This window comes from Nyctereutes procyonoides, unplaced genomic scaffold (genome assembly GCF_905146905.1).
Source record: "Nyctereutes procyonoides isolate TBG_1078 unplaced genomic scaffold, NYPRO_anot_genome, whole genome shotgun sequence".
Classification (NCBI taxonomy): Eukaryota; Metazoa; Chordata; class Mammalia; order Carnivora; family Canidae; genus Nyctereutes; species Nyctereutes procyonoides.
The window spans coordinates 35,045,352-35,063,137 of record NW_026575051.1 but is presented as its reverse complement, the minus strand read 5'-3'; the positions used below and the strand labels follow the sequence as shown (position 1 = coordinate 35,063,137).

Genomic DNA, 17,786 nt, shown 5'->3' with positions numbered 1-17,786 from the left:
AATATACACTTTTTAGTCTAAAACCAGAATTTATTTAGCAATATTGTATTTTATGTAGATTATCTGAGAGGAGTAAGTTAGGCACTGTACTCTGAAATTATTTGGCTCAACTTCACAAAATCTGATTCACAATATCTTAAGGAAAGGAACTCTTGAACACCTGTTGTTCATGAGATCTCTTTTTAAAACTGAAGTGTAGTTGACATGATATATAATACTAGTTTCAGGTGTACAGCATAGTGATTCAAATTTTTATATGTTACAAAATGATCACCAAGATAAATCTAGTTACCTTCTGTCATCATACAAAGTTGTTACATATCATTAACGATATTTCTTATAAAACTAAAGATTGCTTCACAAATTTGCATGTCAACCTTGTGCATGCTAACTTTTCTGTATCATTCTAATTTTAGTATGTATGCTGCTGAAGTGAGCACAAATATATATAATTTTTATTAAAAAAAACCAAAAACACAAAAAATAAATTACATAGTCTATTAAGCCAGTACATGGCTTCAGTCAGGAGGAGGGTCTATCTTCTTTACATTTTAGTGAGGTACCAAAGAGGCTCACTACTATGTGAGGGCAGGAATTGATATCAGCAAAATTTAGAATTGGCTTCTTCCACTCATCACCCATTTCATCCCATGCTTCAGATTATTATCTGAACCTCTGTATCAAGAAAGCCTTTGCAATAATCAAAAGGCAAACATTCATTGAAAGCCTGCAGTGTATAAGACCAGAACTGTGATCAACACCTGAAATCTGAAAGGTGAAAGAAAGCCAGAGCCTCAAGGAATCTAATGTGGGGACAGGTTGGGAGAACCTTATTGTACTGTGAACATACTCTTATACTGGCTAGTTTGTGTGCTACAAGCACCACACGTGTTCTTTAATGATCTCACTGGTAGGTACAGAGATGGGAGTTAATCTTCACACTCATCCTGCAATGACCTGCTTGAAATTGGCCACTTTAGGGATGAATTGCACTCTCACTCACTTCAGTCCAATTAAAGAAATATTTACTAGTAAATAATTTGGCAAACACTTCTCTGTCATAAAACATACTTAAACATCAATTTTGGCCCCAATAGAAAGACAACTATTTAATGATAGGAACAGATACTACATTATTTAGCTAAACTGTATAATTAAAAAAAATCTTGCCTACATTTAAAAAGTTCCATCTAATTTACAAAAGCAATTCATCTGCTCACAGAAGCTCTATTTTTCCTCAAAAACATTTCTTTTTGTTTGCCCATTTCCTTTATTATCTCCTGTAAGAAAACTGTTTGTAGCATTAATTTGTTTATTCTAAATATTATGGCAAGAATCCATCAGATTTATTGTCCAGACTCCCTGGTGCCCATGAATATGATTCTCAGGATATTAAGGGGAAATCAAGTTTTTGCTATTTTTGAACTGCCTTGACATTAGCAGTTATCATTTAGAAACTGATGGAAATTAGCCAGTATATGGCACTCTGGCATATATTAATTGACAATTAAGCTCTGAATTGATGGTCATTAGTGAAATCACAGTAGCTACCAAATAATACCCAAGGTTAACACTATCCATATTTATGACAAAACTATTTTTATGTAATCACACAATATCAGGCATAAAGTACACAGGCAACTGCTTCTGAGCTATGTCAGAGAAAAAAAGGAAAGTATTCAACTATATTGCATAGGACTATTGTATATAGGTTATATGAGGGTCCTGTTCAGTTTAGTAGAGGATCCATTTCCATTTTGAACTTTGAAGTTGGTGTAAGCCCTCCTACCAGATGGGCTGTACAAAGCTCCTTGTGCTACAGCTCAAAGACTGAGAACTTTAGAGAAACAGAGCACAGCACTTACTCTAGCACTGTATAATTGTGGCTCGCACTTTATAGAACATATTGGAGGGAACCTAGGAACTCCTTAGGAATATAATTTCATATAAACTTGAAATATCAAATAAGTAGAGAAATTAAGTCTTAGTAATAAGAAGCCATAAGTAAAAAAAGATGGACTCACCAAGAGCATGTGTCTTTAAGGTGCTCAGAATCTACTCCACAGCAGAAGTAAGTGCACTTACAGAGGAATAAATGAAGTCTGTGATCAAAAAGACTTAATTCTTCCTGTGGTAGTGGACAATGGTTCACAGGTAAACAGACATTTGAGTTAGGCATCTAAGAATGAATAGGATTTTATCACATGTGTAAGGGGAAAGAGGAAATCATTCCAGTTAGAGGGATGAGATGATAAAAGACAACTCAGGATGGAAGTGCATACCTCTTCTGGAAACAACAGAGGAAGTAGATAAAGTGTTTGTGTTTAGGAAGGATGTGAGATAAAACTAGAAAGGCAAGAAGAGGGTTTGGGAATGTCATCTTAAGGGATTAAGTTTTACACACTATAAATGGGAAGTCTTTGAACATTTTTGAGAAGGACAGTGACATGAGTATATCTAGTCTTTACGACTTTCTATGAGATAAAGAGCCCCATTTGGCCTTAGACTATTCCTTGAGCCTAGAAAGAACACTAAAAAAAACTTAATTAATTTTGTTTATTGATTAATTAATGTTCACATGACTTAGGTGTGGACTATATGGAATATGGAATATTGTCTGGACAAAAAAGAGACCAGAGGCACCAGAAGTCCTTAGAAGGCATTGCAATTGTCAGGAAACGGGAGTTAGTTATCCGATGAACCAGGACAGGGCCAAATGGTTTGGGAGGTGGATATAAAAAACATTATAAAGGCAGAATTCATAGAATTTGGTGATTGGTTGGATATCTGAAGGAGAGAGAGGTGTTTTTAACTCAAAGGAACATGTAAAAGGTGATAAGAAAGGCCTTGAGGAGAAGTAGGTGTGAGCAGTGGGAGTAGAAAACAAAAAAGAAGGTTGTAGAAAACAAAAAAGGAGTTGTAGTGGGAGTAGAAAACAAAAAAGAAGGGTGTTTTGGATACCTTGAGTTCAAAGCACCTTTTGGATCTTCATGTGGAACCATTAGATGCAGGGCTGACACTTAGGAGAAGTCAGTTAAAGATGTTAACAAGCCAAAATGTTGCCTGGATTTCAAAAGGGTGACTTGATATCAGGAATTGCATTTCATACTAAATTGCAAACTCAATCAGCATTTTAGATCTATCTCCCACCATCAGGCTTTAGGCATCTACTTATTTATTCATTCTGTTAATATTACCGAGCTCCTACAATATGTTAGGCATAGTTTTGAGTGTGAGGATGCAACAAACATGAGAGAGACAATGTTTTTGTTCTCGTGTGGATTATCTTCCTTTGGAAGCCAAATAAAGTAATATACATATAATAAAATTTCAAGTAGGTTAAGTGTACTGAAGAAAAATAAAGCAGGGAGAAAGAAATATTCTTTAAACTAAATATTTACAATCTACAGTTGAGATCTAAATCAAGGACTAATAAATGACTTTTCTCCTTATTATATATTCTGTTACAGATAATAACATCTAATAGTCAAGTGGGTTATCTACCTCAAGGAAGATGCCATGCAGATGAAATGGAGAGGTAGGATTTTCTGCTGAATATTCTTGATCTCTAAATTGAGGTCTGTGACTCCAATTTAGCTATAAGAAAACTATGTTCATGAGATGAGAAATGTCCCCAGAGAGTTCCATATAGCTCTTCTGCAAGGCAGAGAATCTATATGAGAATAATTAGGATTAGACAAATTATAGTCACAAAATTAATTAATTAATTAGTCTATCTTTTTGTGGATAGGTGGCGAAATAAAATTATTTTTATCATTTATTCAAATCTTAATTATGATTCATAATGTAGTTATGCATGAAGCTGGTAAAGTCTTTGTTATGCAGTATAGGGAAGCACAGAGTGAAATAAAAAGAGAGAGGGAAGGAGACAATAAGGCAATAAGTGGTTGAGCTTTCATCCAGAGAGAAGACTTCAAGTGAACTTGTCAAGAAAAGCTATTGGTATTCTATTACTTGAATACATTATGTGCAACTGTCGTTAAGATCGTAATTTAATGCAAAGAATGGTGATGTAATTATATACACGCCCATGCTGAGAATGTGTCAGAGATGTGGTTCTAAGAGACTGTTATTATCTGCGGTAATCTTGCACATAAGCAATCAAATTTTTGATTCAAAGATTGACAACAGTGATAAATAAATTCAAGTATTTTAAAGCCTTTTTAGCTGCTAGTATTCAGAAGTGTTTATTTCATAGGCAGACTTGCTGCTACATGCCACCTCACTCCGGAGGATAAACTCACCTTTCTTCTTGAAACACTATTTCCCCCTGGCATCATGTACCTCAGACTTGACTGATTTTCTTCCTGTCTCTGAGTGTTCCTTTGCTGTTTCTCTGTATATTCTATCCAACCTATGAATGTTGCCATTCTTCAAGGTTTCCTTCTAGACCCATTTCTCTTTTCCTGAAATGTTCTCCCTAGACAATTCATTCATTCATTCATTCATTCATTCATTCAAAAATATGTACTGAATGCCTCCATTATCCGTCAGCATTTTTTCATGCACCTGAGATACATCAGTGAACAAAACAAATAAAATCTCTGTCTCTAGAGAATTAAAACTATAGCAGGTTTCAATTACTATATATATGCTGGTGAACCCCAAGCTTATATCTCCAGCTTCCATCTGTTCTCTGAGCTCCAGATTTATCCACTTACTCATTCTCCACTTAGATATTTTAGAAGCATCTCAAATTCAACATGTTCAAAATGGAACTGATTAGGTTTGGAAATAAAATTATGAATTCAGTGTTCCCCATCTCAAGAGTGGCATCATCTTCCTTCTGTCTGCAAGACCCAGAGATGTGGGAGTAATCCTTGTCCTGTCAACTTTACCCACAAGTATCAATTCAGTTTTCTCCATCTTTTTTGCCTACTTTCCAGTCCAGTCTACTTCATCTCTGAGACCTTTAGAGTGCTTCTCTCCACACTCACTCTTTCCCTACTACAATCAATTTTTCATAGCCAGATGATGTTTAAAATGCCAAATGTTTTTTGATCATATCAGTCCCTTTATGATAAAGGCCAAAATCCTTCACAGAGTCTATCAGACTTTGTGTGATTTGGCTTCTCTGAACTTCTCTCATCTCTCTGTGTACGATTCTTCTTTGCTCTAGGAGCTTCGGCCAGCGGGCTTTCAGAATCTCGAACACACTATATACTTTTCAAATGTAGGGCCCTTGCACATACTGCTGCCTTATGCTGCTTCAAGTAGTTAACTCCTACACATCCTTGAGTTTTCAGCCCAAAAGTCACCTACTTGGGGAAGTTCTATCAGTCTGCTATTGCTTCCATAACAAAACAATACAAACTGAGTGCTTTAAATAATATAAATTTATTTTCTCACAGTTCTGGAGGCTAGATGTCCAAATCAAGGTGTTGGCAGGTTTTGTTTTTTCCTGAAGCATGTCTCTGTGGCCTGAAAATGGCCAGTCACCTTCTCACTAAATCCTAACATGGCCTTTTGTCTGTGTGCATGGAACCCTGGTATCTCTTTCTATTCTCATACTTCTTCCTATTCCTACTGGATTAGGCTCTCACTCCTCCACTTCATTTACCACCTAATTACTTATTAAAATACATGAAATTATTTGGAATTTTACCGTATTGCAAAGGCAGAAAAAAATTAGATTTGAATTTATTAAACAAATACCCTTTTTTCAAACTTTCTATTAGATGGAGGGACAAATAAAAATAGCAAAAGTATAGTTTCTCTTTTGGCTTATGTACTTTCCCATAAGTAATCGAGTTCCTACCAGGATATTTTGGAAGAGAAAGGATGCAATTCTCTAAGGTATTGAAAATACTGCATATATAGTTTTTATTATTGCATCTATTTTTGGCACATTCCAAAATAATACATTATCTAAATATAGTATTGATCAGTTTTCCTGCCTTTTAAAATTCTCTAAAAATAAAACAAGCATAGAGAAAATTACTTGGTTTAGAGTAGGAGTCATTCTAAATGTGTACTTTTATTGCCTTGTTTTTAGGACCTTTATTTCAAACCATACAAAACGTTCAAATAATTTAGTCCTGGAATTCCATTCATTGGCAAACTAAAAGACCATCCAAATAAATAATAATCTGGGATTACTCTTGGTCCTTGGAAAGGAAATATTTCTAGAAATAAAAATACTGTTCTTCTCTTTTTCCTGTAATTTTCATAGTACTCTGATGGCAGTTTTATGGCCACTAACAGAGATTTGGCCCAGAAAAGCATGTTTAAACTGAGGGTGCACCCCTGCTAAATCAAAATGAATTGTGAAATAGCTAGAAATGCCACAGCTCTCTTCATATTCTGCAAATTGTTTCAAGATGTTTTTTATAAACTTGCACACTTTTGCTTTTATTTTTTTACCTGTTGATTCAGCAAATATTTACTAAGAACATATCATGTACCAGTCACTAGTCTTATGTGCCCAATCACTGGTAAGCATAGCACACATTCTTCCTGTTTGGTGGGGATTACAGTCTCATAGGGCAAATAGACTAAAATCAAATAATCATACAAATAAACTTTTTTTCATTCATTCAAAAAACATGTATTGAGTGCTTCTGCGTTCTGAACCTATTCTAGACTTGGAAGGTAACAGTGCCAAAGCCTAGCAAGCTCACATTCTGGGAGGCAAAAAGACAACAAGCAAATAAAAGTAGATGCTACATAGATAGATATAGATAGATGATAGATAGATGATAGATAGATAGATGATAGATAGATAGATGGATAGATAGATAGATAGATAGATAGATAGATAACAGTAGATATCATGGCAGGTGGCACTAGGAGAAAAATTAAGTTTTAAGTTCTATAAGGGCATAGAAGATTTTGAGGCTAGGGTAATAAATTTATAGGCATAGTGGTCAGGAAATATTTTAACAGAAACCTGAATGAAGAGAGGGAATGAGTCATGAGAAGAGAATTCCAGTCAGGAATTGTCTGACATATTAGAGAATCAGCAAGGGAAATACAGTATGAGGAAGAGTGGTAGAAGATGAGATCAGAGAGATAGGAAGGGGCCAGATCTTTTACATGGCAAACAGCTTTGGTTATTACAAACTATGCAAAGTGCTTTGTAACAAATACAAGTATTAAAAGAACAGATATCTGAGAGCCTAACCTAACATGGGGAATTAGAGGAGGCTTCTGCTGGGGACTGAACTGCATCCCCCAAATTCATATGTTGAAGCCTTAACCCCCAGTGTGTCCATAATTGAAGATAAGGCTTTGTGAATATACATAAAAATTTAAAGACCACTTATGAAATTGAATTGCCATTCCCTAGGTGGTATACATGTCTAAGTGGGTATACACATATGCACACACACTCATAGTTTACATGACCATTACATAGACATCTCTGTCCCTGATATGGACACCAAGAAACAATTAATATATTTCTCCTAAAATATTTTAAGTATTATACAGGCAGAATGATTATGTTGGTGTGAGTGTCTTCGTGTTTATGAATATGAATGTACATAGAAAATTATTATATGTGGTTCTTTTGACAAGAAAGGAACAGATAAAGATGATACTTTATCATCACTAATAGTGTGGGTTACTATAGAATAACTATTCTGTACTTTTTATGAACATTTGCAATAGTTACATTCTCCTTTTTTATTAAATTATGCCTTAGTTTTAATTTAGATATTTTTGGAAAGTACTATGATACTTTCAAGCCATCATGAACCAATTTAGTGTGTCACAGTAGAAATTTGCTAGAATAAAGAATTTACTGCTTAATGGGAGTTGATGTGCTTTATTATTTGCTTAGTATAATATCTAGAAGTGATTTGGGCATGGGAAAAATATGAAAGAAACCATTTTAGTCTGATATTCATAATTGAAAATATGAATATGTACATATATACACATTAACACTTGTTCTCAAGTTTTTGCAATTATAAAGACATGCAAGTATATGACTATATTATAGCATGAATAATGTATACTTTAGAACCCATCACAAGGCCATGGGCAAGTACAATCACTATCTTCATGCTTTCACTATACCCCATACACACATCTACATCATATTATTTCTGCTATATTTATTTGGTTACAGATTTATACTCCTTGTATTGCAAATCTCTAAGGAATGATAGTTATAATTCATGTCTCCATCCTGAGTGTCTATTACAGAGTCTGGCAGAGAGAATAACCAGTACATGTCTAATGGATGAGTAAATAAATCTTTTTTTTGATTCTTTGAACAGACATCTTTTAAATTTGAGTCATAACAAGATATTTTATAGAATATTAACTTTATCAGAATCTCTCAAACTTAAATGGAAAACACCTTTTCCATTTCATATTTTATACTCAGAATATCTTAATGCTCCTGCTTTAATAAAAGGAAAGATAATAATAGGCAGATTTACAGTGGCCAATAAGGTGCTTCTTTTCTGAACCACTCAGTAATTCATTCTAAAAAGAGAAAATACAACTATACTATCAGTGGCACTTTAACCAAGTTTAATTTTATAATGTTTAATTTCTGATTTCTGCTGCCTCAGTTAATGAAAGTTTCAAAGTAAATTAACCAAGCTCTTTAACCAGTACTTATCAAATACGTTTTCAAAAGAATATATGCTAATGTAATACCTCATTTTAATAGTTTGTTATTTTTTCTTTAACTTTTCACACACAAAAATCCTCTTTTTTAAGACAACAGTATCAAGAAGAACAACATTTTTTATCTTATACTAAGATTCTTCCTCTGATCATTTATTTCAGGGACTTTGAGGCTGTCAACGCTATAACAATACATTAGAAATGACGAATACCCACCATTTGCTTTGACGTTGATGGAACTGGAGGGTATTATGCTGAGTGAAGTAAGTCAATCGGAAAAGGACAATCATCATATGGTTTCATTCATACGGGGTATATAAAAAATAGTGAAAAGGATCATAGGGGAAAGGAGAGAAAATGATTGGAAAAAATCAGAGAGGGTGACAAAACATGAGAGACTCCTAACTCTGGGAAATGAACAAGGGGTAGTGGAAGGGGAGGTGGACAGGGGATGGGGTAACTGGGTGACGGGCACTGAGAGGGGCACTTGATGGGATGAGCACTGGGTATTATACTATATGTTGGCAAACTGAACTCCAATAAAAAAATATACAAAAAACCCATTGTAACAATGTAACAAATGAGCTCTCAAAGGGAAGTAACTAAAGTAAAAAATCTGACAGCTCTTTTTGTGCCAATAATTAGGACTGAGAATTGCTTTGAAAATCTCCCCCTCCCTCCACTTCATTTTTTAAAGGGACACAAACTTCTACAAGAGGAGATATTAAGCTTTACAAATTTTCATTTATCTTATTGGCTATGCTTTATTTTTAAAATACTTTGACAGTAAAAAAAATTAGGCATATTTTTAAGAATAGTTGCACAATTAAAGGCACTTCAACATTTCAACCTATTTCTACTTAAATTTTCTTAACTCATAAAATACAAAGTCTCTACAGAGAAGCAGCTAGTATTTCCTTTAATCTATGGAAGCAATTCTACCATCTATATCTTGGCAAAGGATGTCTTTTCATACTTACTCAACACTGACAAAAGTAGTAAATGGATTCAATATGAAGACATACTCTAGCTTTAGCTTCTGCTGTTTAACCTTACTGATGATAGGCATGCAGTGAATTCTACTGATCTAGGACATCTGTCTTCACAACTTAGTCATCTAAATCAAAGGTAGTAAGTAGTTTATTTAGGACAGCAGGATGCAAGTATTAGAAAGTCACCATGTATGTGGTGAAGGGAACTGGTGTGAATGGGATTTGGGCTCAAAGACAGGAAATCGTATCAGGTGGGAGAGAGATTGAGCAAAGGCAGAGAGGCAGAAAACAACAGAAGTTACTGGATAAATGCTGACTAATTCAGTTTATTTGAAGCAAACACATCAAGAAAGAGTTAAGTCAGAAATAACTTCAAGGCTGGGCTAGGCTACTATGTAGGCACTGGTCTCTCTGTTTCTGAACTGAGGAGACATAATAAAATCTTAAACTGTAATACCTTCCCTGTAAGTAATGTTTGTATTCAATGAACCTAATGGGGTAGAGGAAAAAAAAAGAGAAGTAAATAGCACATTTTACAAATCAAGAGATACGTAACAGAATAGAGCCAGAAGTTAGAGATACAAAAAGATCAAATAAGAGCATTCCATGTTTGAAAAAACTCCTAATTACAGATATTGTAATGCTAAGCAAATAATTTGTTTTAAATGAATGGAAATAAATTTTCCACCACATGCAACAATTATTTTCCAGAAAAACCAAGATGACCTTTTTAAAAAGCAAGCATAAAATGCATGGAAAACTTAAACACATATTTATGCGCCCATCTTAATAGGAAGGAGTCCCTTAAATCATAAAGTTGATATTGGCATATATCATTCTACATGTGATTTTTATGTTTTGGAAAAATACTAATATATCATATGAAGCAAAGAAAGTCATTATTGTAGTTGCCTAAAAGAATTTATTAAGCACCTCTTGCAGACATCCCTACAGGGTTCTCACTGGATAATCTCTGACAAATGAGAAACAGGGCAATTTACACAGACATAAAAAGAACATGCATGTTGTTAATGCATTTAAAGGCTTAAATATGACTTGCAAATATTTCAGTTTGGTCTTTATGGATATTAAAAAACAGTCTTTTTGATAAATTTAACAGGATTTCACTATCATTCCTTAAATATAAAGAGAAATATTTTTTCTAGATTTGTGTGCATACATTTAAAAAAAGGAAGAAAATAGGAAATGATCTTCCCCCAAACCTAATTATGATAATGAAGACATATCTAAAAATGTGAAGCTCAAGGCTAGAATAGAAGCTATTAATAAAATTTAAAACACAACACCTTATGTGCAGCTATCAACATTCAGAGAGAAGTAAGGTAAGATTTAGCTTTATTTTTATAGAAAAGTATGGCTTGACCATATTTTCTAAGGCACACAAAAATGGAGTACAAAATACTGGTATTTAAAAGCAGCCACAAGTAAACCATTTATTGAATTTGCCCTATTGTAAAACCTTATTTTAAGAGAAAATCTCTTTGAATGAGTAGTTTTATAAGTTTCACAAGAGCAGCAAATATATCAAATGTCCTCATCCTGGGTAATTACTTCCTTTGCAAGACCATGTACATTCTTGCAATTTAGCTGAAAAAAACACATATTACAAGCAGAAATGGATAAATAGAGAAATGCTTTAAAAAATCAGACCAAATGAAAGAATATTTAAAAATGCTGACATATATCTAAACTGCCTGAACTTGCTAGTTTATAGACTGAACTGGCTTCTTTGCAAATGCTTCTTTGCAAGAATCTAAGTCTGTGTACCTTGGTTCTCGCCAAATAAAATATTTTTTAAGAAATAGTTTAGCTAGACATTTTCAGCCCTTTGGTTTTGTTGGATTGTTATGACATTGTTCTTACCCCCAACAAGATAATTTACTGAGGAAGGCAGACACTTAACAAATAATTACAAAGCAACATGGAAGTGCAGTAAAGGGGACAGGCCCAGGCCATGGGCTTACAAACAAAGGCCACCCAACCCACATCTAGAGGAAGTGACTTAGGAGTGGAGTCTAAAGGAGAAATCAGAGTAAAGGTAAGAGGACGGGCTTTAAGGGGCAGAGTGGGCAAATGCAGAGGATGCAAGGGCAAGACACTGGAAGTAGTTCAGGTTTGCTGGAGTAGAGTCCAAAGTTTTAGGGGAGAGTAAATGGAGAAATGGCTGCTTCTGTGCAGAGGGAGTGTGATCTGCCCTGATTGGAGCTTGTTCTCTGACCACTGGGCTGCAGAGCCATTGCGGTGCTCTAGCAAAGGGGTGACAGAAACAGATCTGCACTCTCTCTAACAGACTACTCTTGTGACTGTGCAGATAATGGTGTGGAGGAGAATACTCCAGTTAGGAGACTGTTTAAACAGGAGAGTTAACAGGCTTGGGACAGTTCAGGAATGACAGGAATGGAGAGGAGGAGAAAGATTAGTAAAATATTTTTTAAAATAATCAAGACTGATTCTAAAGAGATAATAAGGCTATTATTATTATTTATTAATAATAATAAATATAAATAATATTTTCACTTGGATCTGACAAAAGTATAGCTTTATGAAATGGAAACTCATTGTAAAGTCATCATTTTTTTTAATTGCAACAAAGTCTAGGATAATGTATACTTCTTGACAATGAGAATCTGTCAATGTTCTACATTTTACAATGTTTTACAGTCACGTGCTGAGGACATGGGAGAATAACAGCCAAACTTATCTGATTGCTACACACAGACCTGGGGCTGAGTCTTAAAGTATTTCCACAGAGAGTGAAATAAAACAAAGAGTTTTTGTTCCTTGAAATTCAAAAACACATCTTTCTCTACGTGAACCTTAGCTATTTATTGCAACATTCCAAGAACTTAATATTTTTTTATCACTTGCAAAAAATTGTTTCCTAAACCTTTTTATATACTCATTAAAAAAAAGAAATCCATATTTCCTTGAGCTTGACCAATAATTCAGGAATGCCCACCTTTATTTCCCTTGAGCTGCATGAAACTGGTGACTGCAGTTGGCTCCTACATTTTATCTGAGAAGCATGTCGCATTACTACACAGATTTTAGTATTTTATTCTTGATCTGCCTCACTCTCACCTTCATAATGCATGTCATCAAAAAGGCATTAGTTTGTGAATACTGGCTTTCCTCTGAAAGAACAATCTAGGACAATGCATACAAATTAAGAAGAGCACCCAAGAAAATAATATCACATTTATTATGAATTATTCTATAATTTTAATGTTTTGAATTATTCTATAATTTCTAATATGGAAAGAATTTAACAACTTAGTTGAACATTCCCCTAATAGTGATGTACTATGATGTAATACAGAGCTTACTGACTACATCAAAAAACAGTCCACAATTCTTTCCCTCCATATGTATGAAACACAAAATAATTCTTAGCTATAGAATTTATAATACTGCCTACTGGTAAAACTTTGAAATTTGTTATTAATTCTTGAAGAGTATTTTATTTGAAAAACTGGTATCACAATATTTGGTACTTGCTTTTTAGAAGTTTTTTAAAAAAAGACCTAAAATAGCATTTTTTTTTCTTTTTAGGTTAAACCAAGTGAAATATTTTTCAGAGGGATTGAAGTTGGGATAAAAAACCTCAAATATTATGTGAGTTTTGTACAAGAATGTAAAAAATTGGGCTGATTTTTTGGAATGCTTGTTAACTTTTCATGAATTTAAAGCTTTCACTAAACATCTTCTTACCTTGAGCCTTCTACAAAGTGCACTAAAATACAATTTATCAATCTTCTCAGACAGTCATTTTAGTTAACTCAGCTACTGAAATTTTTCCCTATAAAGGTCTTGGTATTAAAATCCCACCTGGAATTTTCTGTTGATGTTGTACTTCTAAAATGAGTTGACACCATGAATGAACCTGGTAAATAGCAATGCAGTCAGATGTTAGAAGGCTAAAATGTCATTTGATCCCAAACATACAGGATCTGATGATTCTCGGTATAGTCATACTTTTTCCTCAACTGGTCAGTTAAGAAGAGAACCTCTATGGAAGTTTAGAAGGGTGGTCTTCTCAGCCATTCTCCATCTTTTAAACCAGCAATCATGTTGGATGGCAAGGAAGACCTTCCCCAGAGTGTGCTGATTATAGGTCTGCAGTTTGTATAAGATTCTTGGGAGGATATTTTCCTTCTCAAGAAAGCACGGAAGTTTCTAATGGAGTGAACAGGATGTTGTTCTAGGGATAATCTTGTATCTGCTATAATTTATGTGTTTTTTTAAAAAAGATTTATTTATTTATTTATTCATGAGAGACACACACACACAGAGGTAGAGACATAGGCAGAGGGAGAAGCAGGCTCCATGCAGGGAGCTCGATGTGGGACTCGATCCCGGGTCTCCAGGATCAGGCCCTAGGCTGAAGGCGGCACTAAACCGCTGAGCCACCCAGGCTGCCTAATTTATGTTTAAAGAGTCCTTTGTCAACATTAATTCTTTATTGTACTGTTTTGAATTAAATTACCTGTGACACACCTACCAACTGGTACTGTGGTTGAGAAGCTCAGAATTAAGATATTGTATTCTAAAGAGAAACTCACACTAATAAATTTTTAAAGCAACAAAACCCCCCAAAACAAAAAAAAACCCAACCTGAATAAGAGAGAATTAATGGGCTTGGATAGAGCTGGGATAGTCATGATAGAGATGGGGTTGTTTATGTCAGGGTTTGTTTGAGGAATTTGTAATATGTTAAAGTAAAAGAAAAAAATTAATTGCTATTTAGCTTTTTGAATGAGGTAGTGTACTGAACTCTAAAACCAAACATAACTGGGATTTTTTGCATCTCAGTGTTGCCAGTTCCCAGCTGTGTGAGCTACCTGTACATTAAAAATGGGAATAATAATAATGCCTACCTCATATGACTGTTTTGATTATCAAAATAGCTGATTTTAATATCTTGTATATATTGAGTGTTTATACTGTTCAAAGTGCTTTACAAATGATCTCATTTAATTCTCAAGCAAGGCTTTGAGATGGGTCTAATTATCTTCATTTTACAGATGAAGAAGTAGAAATAAGGAATAAGTATGTACGAAAAGTGAGGTGTGATGCATGGAAAGGATGATGTCTTAAACACTTGACATTCAAAAAAAGTTAACTATTTTGCTTACAGAAGTTCAATTAATTTTTTAAAGATTTATTTATTTTAGAGAGAGAGAGAGCAAGAGTGAATGGGAGGGATGGGGCAGAAGGAAAGAGAACTAGATCAGATTCTCCATTGAGCATGGGGCCTGATGTGGGGCTTGATGTCAAGACCCCAAGATCATGACTTCAGCTGAAATCAAATCAAGACCCTTAACTGACTGAGTCACCCAGGCCAGGCACTCCCAGAGAAGCTTAATTAAACTGTATAAGTAATAAGAGGCACTTTCAATAGGATAGTATTTAAACCTAATCTATATTACATTAAACTTTCAAATTAAGCAAAGTTCAAATTAGTCATTTCATCACAACATAAACTAAACTAAGTGACTAAGAATGAAAATTATGTGGTTAAAGGATTCTTAAATAAAACTTCGTCTCCTCACAATATAAATTCTTGAGAGTAAGAGACATTGTTCTTCAAATGTAATATTTATGTAGCTCACAGTGAAGTTGGAGGTTTGGCATTCTTCTAATGAACTTAATGATATAATCAGTCAAGTGATATAATTTAACTCTTATAGTAAAGAAAAAAATAGATCTAAATCATTAATTTTAGAGGTCAAGAGAGGAGCTAAGCAAGGTCTTAGCTGGCATGAATAAAGAAATTGTTTAAATGCTTTTTTGGTTGGTGGAATAATTTGCAAATCTCTAAATGGCAGTTTGTCAGCTTTTAGCCATTGATCTCATCTTCAGTCACTGTTTGAACCTGACCCTGTCATCTGATAAATACTATTTCATACCAGAAAGACTACAGCAAAACTTTCTCAGTTCCTCATATCTTCTAAATTTTCCAATTCTGAAATTAATCTTGGATTATAGTTTGTTTTGCTGCCCTCACCTGCTTTCTTTGCATATAGTTGAGAAAAAAATGTTCTTCCAGGAATAAACCTAGAATTTGTATTCCAAATTTTAGCAGAAGAAGCTGCTGAAATAAACACAGCTGTGACCCATCATGAGTTACTTGATTCTATAACTATTCTACATGGTCCTTCCTTCCTCCTCCTGCATCCCACTTGCTCCCTCCTCATTTCAGATGGTGCCCAGAAATGCATAATTGGCAGGATCTAGGATATACATGAATAGTCTGAATGACTGGTGAAAACCATCCTAACAGAATCAATATTCTTTGAAAAATTGTTTCACATTGAGAAGGTCACTCAATGATTCTTGAGTAGAATGAGATCACAAAACTAAACCCTGCTTAATTTTAATGATCACCTGATTTATAACATTAATTTTACAGAATGAGTAAAAAGAATATCATGTCAACATCACAGTGATGAACATGGCAATATATGCAAATAAAGAATGACACTGTGATTGACTGCAACTATGAGACTTTGGAAGGGTGAATAGTAATAATCTGGTTATCCTCAATGATGACCTTAATAGGGTTTATCACTACAGTTATTAATTTATGATACTTAAGTGTCAATAATTGTTTAGTGCTAAAATTACTACCTTTCAAATCATGGATGTACTTTTTCTCCCTATGCAATAGATACATTCCTGAAGCATTGAAAAAATAAATTAGGTATATTGAGTCATACTTAAGATATTTTGGATGTCCTTATCCAAAAGTGTAACCTTCCCTTTTAGGAAATGCTCAATTTACTGTTTATGTTTAAGCCCATGTATTAATATGCCAGATTTTCTTAAAGTGGAGAAACCCTAAAAACCACTAATTTCAAGGATTTCTTTGATTGTGATTTACTGAGATAGTATAAGGAGTTGCTATGAAGCATTGCATAACAACATTGAAATAAAATTGCAAAGTAGATCTTGACTATTTCCTAACCTGAATCTCTTTTGGAGGTGTCTTATTTTTTTCCTGTAGTTAGCTCATTCAATCCCAATACATTGGTTTGGAACAAAAATAGATTATATAAAAATTATAATGAGAGAGGTACAAGAGAATATATTTTGCTTTATAAGGTTTCAAATTAAATAATTTTTCACAGATAGATTTTCTCAAGTATTATTTGTATAGTTATACATTTTAATAGTTTGATTATTTTTCTAAGATTATCATAAACTGCTTTATTAAAATGCTATTTTAGCTGTTATATAGTATTCTACTATTTGTCCATTTCACTAGCTAGATTACTCCCACATTTTCATTATTATTGCTATCGAAAAGTTATTCACATTCTTTGCACACATGTGACAGTTTCTAAAGATTTTGTATAAAAGTGAATTTCTGGGTCATAGAATATACATTTTCTGAAATTTACTCAGTATTTCCAAATTGCTCTACTAAATATTGTCCAGATTTACCCTCTTACCTGTAATAATCTACATTCCCTTTTCAAGCTAAAATGAAATAGAACTACATGTGTAATATGGATGAATCTCCTAAAATATTATTTTTGAATGAATTTATGTACAAGATTAAATCCTCCAAAACAATAGTGTATGTATATGTGTGTATATATCATATATATACATCTATATAGAATATACATTATAATATATATTTTGGAAAAATTGAAGTAGAGTAAAAGGACAAAGACATGCATGCATGGGGTTGATAGATGTCAACTTAAAGATAATAGCAACATTCAAAGAAGGGAAGAAACTGGGATGGGAAGGTGGGGGCTTCAGCAATATCTGTAAACTTCATTTGTTTGCAAGAAAATCTGAAGGAAATGATGCAAAATGGCATGACCATTTTAGCTATGAGGAAGGTACAAAAATAGCTATGATTTTCTGTACATTACTGTAAGCTTAAAAGTTCATAATTAAAAATGAGAAATGAAAACATTATTTAGCTCAGGTTGGAATTACTGTCCTTTTGAAATGGATCTCAGTCATGAAATACAGAGACAAGGTGCTTTGTTTTATAACAATGATCATTGATTTTTACAAAAACCTAGATGATATTTGTCCTCTAACAGAGAATGGTGTACTTCCAATGTATTGACAATAGCCCATATCTTCAGGTCATTTCTCCAGGTATTCTCTCCCTGGATCCTTATCACCATTCTGTGAGGTCATCAG

At 33.9% G+C, this 17,786-nt stretch overlaps 1 protein-coding gene and 1 pseudogene across 2 annotated transcripts in view; both read right to left on the bottom strand.

Annotated features, from left to right (window-relative positions):
- Positions 1-17,786, bottom strand: part of KCNQ5 (potassium voltage-gated channel subfamily Q member 5) — a 504,327-nt gene that overhangs the window by 419,619 nt on the left and 66,922 nt on the right. The gene's annotated exons all lie outside the window — the stretch shown is intronic.
- Positions 342-440, bottom strand: LOC129513190 (U6 spliceosomal RNA; annotated as a pseudogene).